Below are 13,472 nucleotides of genomic sequence, written 5' to 3' on the forward strand. Positions count from 1 at the left end.
GCTCTGGAGAGTATGCTTCCAGGGTTACTGCTCATTGACGACTGAGTGACACCCCCCAGTCCTGGTCAGTGCAGAAATCCGGCTGATCCCCAGAGGGCATTGAGCAGGGCTGTGTCGGCTTTGCAGGAATTGACCTGGAGAAATGCTGGGAGTGGTCTTTTTTAGGTTGGTGGAAGCAGCTCTCTTTTTCTGACCCCACTCTCTTTTTTTTTAAGATTTATTTTATTTATTTTAGAGAGAGAGAGAATGTGCAGTAGGGAGGGGCAGAGGGAGAGGGAAAGAGAAACAAGCAGACTCTGTGCTGAGCGTGGAGCCTGATGTGGGGCTCAATCTCACAATGTTGAGATCAGACCTGAGCTGAAACCAAGAGTTGGACACTCAACCAACTGCACTACCAAGGTGCCCCTCTGACCCCCATCTTTGAGAAGCTCATTTTTTCCCCATTGGAGATGAAGGTTGCCACTGTTCCCTGTTCTCCTCCTTTTTTCTCTCTGTTATTCTGAACTACTGCCTCAGATAGACTCTTCATCTGTCTGTGGGTTGTGGTTGTTTATTCTTTGCACAGTGTGATGATTTGTTGCTGTGCAGAAGATGGGAGGTAGCTCTGGGATTTGCCATGTTAGGCACAATTTTATATTTCCTTAACATGCTTCACTGTCTGTTTTCTGAACTGTGTGTGTTTACGTGTGGCAAGGTGGGGGAAGCAGTTTTGTCTTATTTAGTGGGTTTTTCATCATGTGACTCCAGCATATATTTACTGTTAGGACAATTCTCCTTGAGGGCTGGCGCTTTTCAATGCTGTCTTGAAGCTGGGTAGTTACGATTTAATGCCAACTACTACCAATTATCATAAAACAAAACTAAGAAATTATGTTTATAACGGTCTGTTCTCCAGGCACTAAGTTGGCTACAAAGGCGTTCATTATCATTATGGACATTAGTGTTAAGTAGGTGTATTAATATTTTACTTCTATATTATCAGGGTTGAATGATAGTCAACATTAATAGGCAGAGTACTGAGAATTTAAGGGCACTTTTTTTCATACTCTTTTGCCTGTATGCACACTTACATGATGTGCACATGGGCTAAATGAGTCATTTCAGCCAGCTCTGCAATCCATTTGGATCACTCCACGATTAATCTGTTCCAGATAATCAGTAGCAAGGAGAAAGATAAAAGGAGTGAAGGATCAGCTGTGGCATAGCCCAACTGCCCACTGGATAGACATAACCTCCTCCTGACTTACAAACTTTGTTCTAGAGTGTTATATAACACAACTGACATTGACTCTAAGTGTGTGTGATATGTGTCCATGGCTGTGAACAATGCGAACTCACAGGCATTATACAAATGCTTAGTGCAGGTACAGTAGCAAAAGGTATAAATGGAGTCATTCTTCTGCCCATTAACCATTACTCGATCTGAGTTGTTAAGGAGTTGCTCTTCCAAAAATGTAAGTCCTTCTTGAGATGGCAATGCCAATCATCCATTCACTCAATAAATAATTACTAAGTGCCTTCCATGTGCCAGGCACTTATATTAGCAACTGTGAACACAGCAGTAAATAGTACGTAATTCTTCTTCTTAGGGAGCTTACCATATGCTAAAAGAGATGGGCAATAAACAAGTAAATAAACAATTGAACAATGGTAGGAGTGCTATGAAATAAACAGGGTGACTGGATGGAGGACAGGAGAAGGGTGCCACATCCCTAGGGGGCGGGTGATAGGGAAGATTCAATGAGAAGTTGACATTTAAGCTGAGACAGGAGGAGCTAGAATGACCACAAGCGCGAAACGGAGAACATTGTGGGTAGAGAGGAAAATGTGTGGGAAAGCCTTACCAATATCCCAAACAGGTTGTCTCCTAAGATCTATGTATTTGAAGGACTATGTGTTTTTCACTGATGAGTAAAAGTTTAAAATAATTTTGGAAATAGGATAGGGTTAAGCAAAAGCAGAGCTTGGTGGACAGTCTGTGGTCATTGTGAAAGCCGTGGCCAGAGGGAAGAATAAAAGAAGTGTAGCAAAGACACATTTTTCTATTTTGTAATTATGTCTGAAAAAATGGATGCCAGCAGCAGCCTGTGTGTTATAGCAAATTTGCCCTAGGACAGCATCCTCTGAGAAAGGGCAGAGTTCCTTAACTCTTGGCCTCTTCACATTTGGCTGGTTCATTGCTGTGCAATAACCATGGAGACAGGTGCATGTGGTGTCTGCTCTGTGGTCTCTCCTGCTTGCTGCGGGCACGATGGGCTAAGTTCCACCTGTATAAATAATCCAGGCCAATTTGGAATCGTCCATATGTCTGAACTGCACCTGCATTGGCTGGCCAGCAAAGACAAGAGGCCGGTCTTGTGTTCTATATTAGGTCATGGCTCCATACAACAAATGTACCCAGTTGAAGAGTGAAAAATCTATTCAATCAACCCATTGTTTAGTATTCAAAACATTTAAACAGTTTGGGCTTTTAACTGAATTGGCCATAATTTGAAGGGCATGAAAAGTGTTCAAATTAGCCACAATGAAATGGGGGGAATCGAGACAATTATTCTAATCCTTCATTCAAACATCTAATGAGCACTTACCATATGCCATTGACCTCATCTGCCTCTACCCGGCGGAGAGGAGTTTCTAGAGTCAGAAGTGCTGTTACACAGTTGAGTCAGCTTGACTATGGAGAATCCAGGCCTGACTCAGCCATTCTCTTTTCATACCTCACATATGGATTTGACTGAGGCATCACCATAAGCTCATAGCAAACATCCAGTTAAACCTTTAGGTACTGATTTCCAAATCAAAACCTCAATGAGATATCACCTCACACCAGTCAGAATGGCTAAAATTAACAAGTCAGGAAATGACAGATGCTGGCAGGGATGTGGAGAAACGGGAACCCTCCTACACTGTTGGTGGGAATGCAAGCTGGTGGAGCCACTCTGGAAAACAGTGTGGAGGTGCTTCAAAAAGTTGAAAATAGAGCTACCATACGACCCAGCAATTGTACTACTGGGTATTTACCCAAAGATACAAATGTAGGGCTCCGAAGGGGTATGTGCACCCCGATGTTCATTTATGAAAATAAATGAAATCTTGTGAAATGACTAGGGAGGAAGCTGTCTAGACAAAGAAACAATACACATCGGGTTTTGAGGTTGGGGGAAAGCCTAGTATGTTCTGAAATGGCTATTCATTCCGTATGCTAAAACATAGGACCAGAAGGAGAGAATGAGGAGGGATAAAAGGTACCTGGGGCAAGTTTATGAAGGAGTTTGTAAGCACCATAGTGAAAAGCATGAATTAATTTATAGGCTAACGGTTTCTCAAACTTCAGTGTGATTAAGGATCACCAGGTGGGAGAAGGGGAGGTAGTGGTTTAAATACAAATTCCTAAGTCTTGCCAACCAAGATGACAATTCAGTAGGTCATGAGTGATAATATCTTTTTAGTACTGCAGGTGATTTAGATTCAGGGGGTCCAAGAATCACCAACTGAGAAGTATTGGTGTAGGTAATAGGAAGTTCTAGAAAGGTTTGAAGCTAGGGAGTGTCTTAGAGGATTGCATTACCCTGATCTAGCTGAATTCTTCCATTAATTTGCTGCAGTTACTAATGCTATGGTAGGTGACCTGGTCTTGTGTATTTCCCCATTGTTTGCACTCAACTGGTACTCACAGGAAACTCTTAGTGGTAATAGGAAGTCAGAAATTCTCTGTGCTTGCAATGTACAGTGAAAATCCTTCATGATGAATTGAGCTATGTAGTCATGATTCAGTTTAAAATTTCTCCAAACACAGCTAAGTTTTATCTACATTAGCATGGTAGTTTTATTGTGCCAGTGCTCAGTGCCAGTTCACTGGCTAATCCAAATGTCTTTGTAGGTCTAATTTCCTGTTCCTGAGGCCACTCAGAGTCCCTTGGGGTCTCTGGGAGGATCCTACACCATTTATAATTACAGTGGTCTCTTAGCAGGTTTCCAACTCCAAACTTTGGCTTTGCAAATCCATTTTTTTTTATTATTGCTGGAGTCAATTTTCTAAAACTCTGGTAAGGTTTATGTTATTTCCTTAAAGTTTTTTTTTGTTCCTCCAGCTGACCATTTGCCATTCTTAGAACAGCCACAGAATTCAAAATGATTTTGCTTAACTAGCAATTTTTTCTTCCTCGAAAGCCCTTTCCACTTCTCTACCTGTGGAAAGCCTACTTATCTTTTGTACTTCCTCTGTGAAGGCTTTCTAGAGTCTCCCATTCATAAAAACAATTGTTCTATATTCTTTATTCACTGCACATTTTACCTCGACTATAGAGCTAATCTAATTTTGCCATATGACATGTAATAATAAATGCTACCATATTTTATAGATGTTTCCTTGTTCTCCTGTGCCCTTTCATCCTCTCCAAATAGTTATATGGTATGCTTTCTATTAGAAGCTGGGGATATAAAAGTGACTTAAGGTTTGGCCTCCATCAAGCTCATGACAGTGCAATGCCACTAACAGAGGTATTTCACTCACTGGTTTGTGTTCAGCAAGGTAGCCTAAGTATGTAACAAGCAACTCCCAAACCTCAGTGGATTAACTTCGGAAGGGTTTGTTTTTTGCCCCTGTCCTGGTCCTGTGCAGTTTGGTGGAGAAGCTCTGCACATTCATGGACCCAAGTTTCTTTCTGGGAACTCTGGTAACCTCTGGGGTCTTGAAGTAATTGGGATTTTTTTTTTTTTTCATCAGTTAGCAGGCAAGGGAAGAGAGAAGCAAGGGATATTGCATGGGATCTTTTATGAGCCAGGCTTGGTTATGGCAAGAAGCACTTCTGCCTGTATTCCTTTGGCCAGAGTTTTGTCACATGGGCTCTCTTAATTTCAAGGGAGGCTTGGAAATGTAGTTTAACTATGAGCCTGGACAAAAGAAGAAACAAGCTCAATGAGCATTTAGTGAAATTCTCCCACACAGATTAAAAGCAACTTGAAATCTCCTAAGAGTTATGATGTAGTACATAGCTCAAGGTGCATAGACGTTCCTGGAAAAAGCAGCAACAACAATATAAGGCAATTCACTGAAAGCATCACATGTGCAGGAGACTGGGTAGTATTCAGTGGTAAAGCATGGCACCCCCATGGAGCTAAGATCCTAGTCTCACCAGGTCACACTCAGACCAGAGCCAGGGATCTGGTTCTTTCTAATCAGGCTCTGAGAGCATAACGGAATGCCTTATTCAGTTAGGAAGTGAATGGAAATGTTTCTCCTTAGAATTGAATGGACCAGGCTACTGCTTTTATCTGGGGAGATGGAGTGGCCTGCCCACTCTCTGCGGAAGAAAGGTGCACGAAGCAGCCTCTGCACAATTTTGTTAGAGGTGGAGACGGGCACCAGTATTGTCTAGCAGTTGATTGATCAAACTGGTTTTCTTCAAAGGCTCATCCGCCACACCAGTCTCTTGTTCTTCATTCAATCCTCTGCTTTGCCTAAATCCTTTACACCGATGGGCATTTTTGAGTTTGACAAATTGCACTGTCTACATGGAGATAAATGAGAACAGTCTGACTCTTATTGAAACCCAGGAAATCTGTGGTAACCAGACATGTGTTCAAGCAGACAGCAACACCTGGAGTCCACCAGAAAACAGATAGGAGGACTAAGAATGGTGTAAAGCCAGGCACAGCCCAGTGCTTGTCCAAGTCGTTCCCTTAGCATTATGGGGGAAGGGACTGGATTAGTGCTGATATGCTAATTAGCAAGTCTCTCCAGTAATGAGGGAGGTTCCTTTGGGCCAAGTCCAGGCTGATATGGCTGTGGAAATGAATCTTCTTTCCCTCACAGAATACAGGGACCTCTTGAATGTTCTCATTTCTCACATTTATTTGTTTCAAAGAAGGAGTTTGCTGACAGCACCCCCATTAAGATGACTCCCCTTATTTATCAATCTTGCCAAGCTCACTGACAGAAAGGGGGTTTGGTGCTTTTAAAAATAGGTTTTCTTCCCAAATGAGGCCAAACGTGGAGAAAGGGGAAAGAAAAGCGAAATGTGAAGCTTGTAGTGTGAAAGGCAGTTTCATTATTTGTCCTTTAGCTGCTTTGGTTCCCACTGAGGGAGTGTTTGGGTCTCTCCCCAATTTGCTAGAAATGAAAGCCCAGTTGCCCAACCATAAAAGTCAGAAAAGGACATAGGAGGAAAGGATTTTTCCAGTACTAATCCTTGGTCTTCAAGCTGAAAGAGGGTCTGGGGACCAGTTACAGTTGTGAAGTGTACATGGGGATGTTCCAAATTGGAGTTTTCAAGGTCTTATGTCTTGGAAAGTTCTGTTGGACACTTGAATTTCCCATGGGTGAAAAATAACATCATTTGTATAGATATTTTATGTTTTACAAAGCTCCTTTGAAAAAAATCTTTATGAGTTCACAACTTTTCTTAGTCATTTTGACCACCCATCAGAACAAAGACAACTCCCTACTCACTGCGCATGACCCAAGCCATACTCATTCCAGTTACCCACACGGGAATGGCATGAAGACTGGAGATAGAGGAGGAGCCAGGATCTGCTATAGGCTGATAGTTGGTGGGATAGTAGAAATGGCAATGGGTCAGATAGAAACTGGAAACCAGAGGGTGGGTCCTGCCTTAAATCTTTACAGGTTGCTGGCCATGTAGAAAGCATTCCAACAATTTGGGCCTCATTTCCTGTGCCATAAAATGTGATTAGAGTGGTATCAGTTACTTTCATAGTTATTTTCTGCTCTATGAATGTGGGTCTGAAAACTTTTTTAAAGATTTTATTTGTTTATTTGAGGGAGAGAGTGAGGGAGAGAGAGCATGGGGGGGAGGGGCAGAGGGAGAGGGACAAGCAGACTCTCCACTGAGTTGAGAGCCCGACGTGGGGCTTGATCCCAGGACCCTGAGATCATGACCTGAGCTGAAGGCAGACGCTTAACCTACAGAACCATCTGGGTGCCCCGGGTCTGAAAACCTTTTTGATTCTGATACTCCTAATTTTATGACAATTGAAATAAAGGAATTGGGAAAATTTGTCAGCCTTTGGGCAAATATGGGTTGTGTCCTCTTTTTAAAAATTGTATGCTTTCTTTTTTTTTTTAAGATTTTATTTGTTTATTTGATAGAGAGAGACACAGCGAGAGAGGGAACACTAGCAGAAGGAGTGGGAGAGGGAGAAGCAGGCTTCCCGCTGAACGGGGAGCCTGATGTGGGACTCGATCCCAGGACTCTGGGACCATGACCTGAGCAGAAGGCAGACGCTTAACGACTGAGCCACCCAGGCACCCAAAAATGGTATGCTTTCTAATAGTACTTACTTCATAGGAAAGATATGGGCATCAAATAATGACAGATTTGACAGACACTATAATGGCAATCATACTGTCAATGATCAATATATATTAGGTATTATCACTCTATTTCACAGATGTAGAAGCCAAATGAAAGTTTTGAGATATGGTATCCATCTTATTCTTTGTAAATAGAGTGCTGTTGGCTATCCTGGATTTCAGGGTGGAAGTTAGGTCACATAAGAGAAGGGAATGCCTTACCTTATCAGGCCACAGAATATCACACTCTTGGGTGAAGTTCTACTATTCAGAGGTAGTTGGTGACAAGGATGTGGGGCAGAGGCTGTGATGGTTGATCTGACATAGTATAGTCTTAAAGCAAAGTCCAGAGCTCTTACCTGTGGGAAATAACAGTGGTGACAAAGGAGCAACTAGGCTCCTCTGCCAGTAAATGTGGTGCCCATGGAGAGCTGGGGGTCCCTGAATGGAGCACAGTTTGAAGTAGTTTTAAATTGAAACCCTGGTGCCAGGTTTCATGGTGGGGGCTACAACCAAAGGAGTTTTGACAGTTCTGCAAAGAAACCTGCATCATCTCAGACAGTAGCATTACCCTTTCGGTTGGGTCTATTTGTGAAAATGCAGTGGGGAGCTGCATTATTAGTCAGCATTTTCTGGGGGCCAGGCACATAACCACACAGATGTGCATACGTCTCCCAACAGCTCCTCAGCCCAGTTTAACAAGTGGAAACTTGCCTGATGTTGTGCAGTATTTAAGTCAGGAAAGTTGAATTGAAAAGGAACCTGAGTGACACTGTCCCTCCCCAGGGATCAAGCTCCCTTCCTGGCATGAGGCTAGTCATTCCAGATACACTGAATAGGATATGGCATCCTGTTTTTCTTGAATTATGGATCAAAATTTGACTAGGTTGTTGATTAATCATTTAGTAAATCCCCATGTTTTTGAAGGACTGAAGCGGACTCCTCAGGGTGCTTAAGTGCTTAGCATTTTCAGAAATCCTAGTTGTCTCACAATCCCTGTGTTCTTTAAATATGCTTGCAAAGTGATCCAAAACCACAGATAAAAGATACGAATGAAAAAAACTATTAGCATATTTTCCACAGGAGTGTGTGAGTGAGTGATGTACAAAAGAGAGATAGTGACAGCAATTTAATTAATTCTACTGACATTGTTATGCCTTTAACTACAAGTAAGAATCAAGATTGGAACAACCTAGAAATCGTCATGGCTGCTATTGATGTTCCTTTTCTATTCAGTGAAAATGGAGCTGCAAATTAACAAAACCAACCAACCCCTGGCAACTTGATGGCTTGTTGATGATCAAATCTCTGAGGAAGTTTGAGGAATGACCTCCTTGCTCAGAAAGGAGGGACTCCCTCACTTCCTATCCTCTATGCAAACAGAGTAACAAGGCATTTCAGCTCCAGGAAAGGGAGGAAGATTGGTATTGTGGGAGTTTCCTATTTGGCTCCATATATCTTTGTCATGTCACCACCACTAATTAGCAGAAATGCTTTCCTGACAACCACTATTAGAAGCAATTTTATCCATAAAAGTTCTAAAGAATGAAACCTTAAAAAACACAGAAGGATAAGAAAACTGGGTCAACTCGCAGTGCTTTGTTTGAGTTGTCTGTGTATGTGAAGGAAGCTCTGGAAACTAATTAATGCTTTAGAAAAAATGTTCAGTTTTCAAATAGTCTTTTCTAGTGGTCCAAGGAGGTGATAGATTTGTATGTAGACATTAACCATGCCACTAACTACATGAATTTGGACAAGTCACATAAACTCTTTGAGAAGTACTTTGTAGTTTTAAACATTAGATTGCAGGATTGAATCATTTCTAAAGCCCTTGTCAGTTCTGTATTCTATAAGACGTTCTTTGTAGGACAGTGGTTCAGTAGGAGGGGAGGGGAGTGATTTGTTCCCCAGGAGACATTTGACAATGTCCGGAGACATTTTTAATTGTCATGACTAGGGTAGGGAAGTTGGATGGTGGGCTTTCACACGTAGAGGTGTAGCGATGCTGCTAGACATCCTACAATGCATGGAATGAACCCCTACAACAAATAATTGGCCCAAAATGTGAATAGTGCCATTGAGAAACTATGCTCTATGAGTATAAACAGTGAGGTTAGATCCTTGATCCCACTATATTTCTAAATTTCCTTGGAAAATTAAAAATGATGCAATTTCTTGATGATTACCACCCAACATTTTACGTGATGGTTCTCAGAGTCTAAAATTAGGTCCACGGACAGATTGTGTGGTGAGGGCAGGGAGGCACTCCCTCATAATGAAAACATGGTGCTCAGCCTGGAGAAGACCTGTGTGAGAGCCCTAAATAGCTTACTGTTGGATTAGATAAGGTATTTTTCAGTCATTTTATATACGGGCTGTTTGGCCACGATATAGGCATCAGATGAGAGGGGTAAAGAATAAAATAAAAACTAGTTCTGCAACATACTAATAAAGCAAGTACTTGAGCTACTCATGCAAAAATTGATAATGAGGTTTCCTTTGCGGACAACGCAGGTTTCTATTGCTGTTGAAATAAATGACCACAAATTTAGTGGCATAAAACAACAAAATTTTATTATCTTAAAATTCCAAGGTCAGAAGACCAATATGGGTATCACTGGGCTTGAAGTCAGTGTTAGCAGGGCTGTGTCTCTGACTGGAGGCTCTAGGGAAGAATTCCTTTGCCTGATTTTTCCAACTTCTAGAAGTTACCCATATTCTTTGGTTTGTGGTGTCTTCTTCCATTTCTAAAGCTATCTGCCTGATCCTGTCCTCAGCCAACAAAATTTCTTTTAAAGACTTATGGGGTTAGACTGGACCCACCAGGATAATCCAGGAAACTCTTCCCATCTCAAGGTCCTTCACTTTAATCACATCGGCAAGGTACCTTTTGTCATGTATTACATAATGTATTACATTTATTACATGTATATAACATGTTCACAGGCCCAGGAGGTGGGATATGAACATCTTTGGAGCTCATTGTTCTGCCTACCACAGCAGGATTTTGTGTATTGGTTGGCATAGCACCATCTAGATCCCCCTGTAGAACCAAGGCACTCATTTCCCCATTTTCAGAAAGTTTTGGCAGCTGACAAATCTCAGCTGTGTTGCTCCCCGGGAATTGTCCTCTACTAAAGAGAATTGTCACTTCCAACCTCAAACTCCCTTCCCAGAGGCAGCCCCCTGCCAATGACTGGTTGATGTAGGGATGAACAATTAACAACCTCTTATCTCTGAACAGAACACCTCAGAAGGGCCATTCCAGCTCTAGAGATCAGCATTGGATTGGCAGAGGACTGTTTTGTGATTGTATCGCAGTTCTTGTGTAATCATCCTGTCTTTACCTCCCACTAGCGTTGGTCCTGAGGACACCCTCCCCGCCGCCCAAGCTTCCTACCAGCAAATCTTCATCTCAGAGTCTGTTTCGAATTGTTGATGCCAACAGTTCCCTGAGGAGGCAGATTCTAAAATGGGCTTTTGGAGCTGGCAATGAGGACTCAATCACTGTTGGAAAGAAGGGCATAGATGGCTTCCCACATGCTAAAGTGACATGATTATTACAACTTCACCATACTGAACTCTGATTAGATGTTGGGGAGAAAGTCTTGGTGGAGGTAGTATCTTAGATGTCTGGGAGGTTTGAGGGGGGAATAATTATTAAGACTGGAATTTCTGGGGGCAATCTAAGAATTGAGAAACACAAAATTGGGGTGATTGATCATAAATTAAATGTTAAGTTTGAAAGCCAAGAGATTTCCTTTCAGCATCTATAGAGTATACTGCAGCCAGAGTGTTGAAAAAGCTGGGGCCTATGCCCAGGACTTAATTACAAGAGTGGCAGAGCTCCAGGAGAGGTCAAATTTTCAGCCTCAGCAAATCTGCTTTATAAAGTCAGGGCTTTCATCAGACTTGGGATGAGGATGTTGGAGTTGGATGCACTTGAATCTCTTAAATCTTCAGATCTTTCTGAACTCTCTGGACCTACATAAGTGACCCACTAAAGGTTATTGTTAAAATTATCAAGGGTTTACCTTACAGGCTAATGCTCTCCTGTTGCTTGAAGATAATGCAGAGGTCTCTGCTTTGAAAGACACATGCAGCCCCCTCAGAACCTCCCAAACCCTCCCATCCTAGTTGCCAGATCAATAATGAGGGTTAAATTACAACATAGCTTGGTTAGGGAAGTTCTGTGTCAGCTAAGAGAAGTTGAAGGAATTGCAAGACCTACCTCACATGTACTTGCATCATCTGGACCCCATATGGGACTGGGTCCTGAGACACTGGATCAAGGTAGGATGTGAAATATAAGGTTAGCTAATGGAGAGTTTATCTATATAGAATCACCTTGTGATACGGGATCAAACTGGCAAGAACTTTAGAAGATAGTATTACTGTGCACCCAGGTTGGCATGGAGAAGGTACACCTAGAAGCTTGGAGAAAGTGATAGCCATCCTAGATGAGCTGAAAATGCCAGAGCCACTGAGGAAGAAAGTAGCAGTAGTTATCAAGAGGCTTAGGGGAAGGCTTGGGGAGTGCCGAGGAGTCGGCTGGAGCCGTAACTTGAACTTCTCCTCAGCCCCTGTTCTCCCTTGGACTTCCTTCTTGGTGGGAGCCCTAGCGACGCGTCCGGCCCGGAGCCCCCAGCGGAGCGGCCGCGTTTGAAGGATGACCTCTAGGAAGAAAGTGTTGCTGAAGGTTATCATTCTGGGAGATTCTGGAGTTGGTAAGACATCACTCATGAACCAGTATGTGAACAAGAAATTCAGTAATCAGTACAAAGCTACAATAGGAGCAGACTTTCTGACAAAGGAGGTGATGGCGGATGACAGACTAGTTACAATGCAGATCTGGGACACAGCAGGCCAGGAACGGTTCCAGTCACTTGGTGTGGCCTTCTACAGAGGTGCAGACTGCTGCGTTCTGGTATTTGACGTTACTGCCCCCAACACATTCAAAACCCTTGATAGCTGGAGAGATGAGTTTCTCATCCAGACCAGTCCCCGGGATCCTGAAAACTTCCCCTTCGTTGTGTTGGGAAACACGATTGACCTCGAAAACAGACAAGTGGCCACAAAGCGGGCACAGGCCTGGTGCTACAGCAAAAACAACATTCCCTACTTCGAGACCAGTGCCAAGGAGGCCATCAATGTGGAGCAGGCGTTCCAGACAATTGCACGGAATGCACTTAAACAGGAAACAGAGGTGGAGCTGTACAATGAATTCCCCGAACCCATCAAACTGGACAAGAACGACCGGGCCAAGGCCTCGGCGGAAAGCTGCAGTTGCTGAAGGGGCAGTGAGAGCAGAGCACAGAGTCCTTCACAAACAAAGAACACACTTAGGCCTTCCAACACGAGCCCCTCTCCTCTTCCAAACAAAACATAAAGTCATCTCTCGAATCCAGCTGCCAAAAGAAACCCCCATCAACACACTCACCCTAAAACACACACACACACACCCCTGATACAAGCAGACTCCAGACACACACACACAAACACACACACCTGATACAAGCAGACTACACACACACACACACACACACACACACCCCTGATACAAGCAGACAGACTCCAGCCCAGGCCTGTGATGACCGCATCGGGGTCTACCCACCCACCACATCAGCCCTTGTACGACAGCACGACAGGCAAGCTGTAGAAATCGTTCTGGTGTGGAGTCAGCATCAGAAGCTTATTCTTTTTGTCCACTGGGGAGAGAGAACTGTTTACAGTTTATCTGTGTCTAATTAGTTACCTGATTTTTTTAACGGTCTTGTGGTCTTTTTACCCCCTACCCCCACCCCTCCCTCCTGTGAAGGCTACCACTTGGGAAGGCTGGTGCCCCATGCTTCATTACAGGCTCACACCCAGTCTGATCAGGCTGAGTTTTGTATGTATCTGTTAATGCTTGTTACTTTTAACTAATCAGATCTTTTTACAGTATCCATTTATTATGTAATGCTTCTTAGAAAAGAATCTTATAGTACATGTTAATATATGCAACCAATTAAAAATGTATAAATTAGTGTAAGAAAAAAAAGGGGGGCTTAGGGAATTTGGTATGCTAGACTGGATAGACTCTGTAACCCACTAGTCTACTATGTTCCATGGGAGAGCCCAGAAGACACTCTGCTTATCTGAGTGATAAAGAATTCTC

General features: G+C 42.9%; 1 pseudogene; it reads left to right on the forward strand.

Moving 5' to 3' along the window:
• The first annotated feature begins 11,844 nt into the window (after positions 1-11,844).
• On the forward strand, positions 11,845-12,780 carry LOC112834786 (ras-related protein Rab-7a pseudogene; annotated as a pseudogene).
• The last annotated feature ends 692 nt before the right edge of the window (positions 12,781-13,472 follow it).

The sequence above is a fragment of the Callorhinus ursinus genome, unplaced genomic scaffold, assembly GCF_003265705.2.
Source record: "Callorhinus ursinus isolate GAN/ISIS: 27379988/994484 unplaced genomic scaffold, GSC_fseal_2.0 scaffold17, whole genome shotgun sequence".
Taxonomy (NCBI): Eukaryota; Metazoa; Chordata; class Mammalia; order Carnivora; family Otariidae; genus Callorhinus; species Callorhinus ursinus.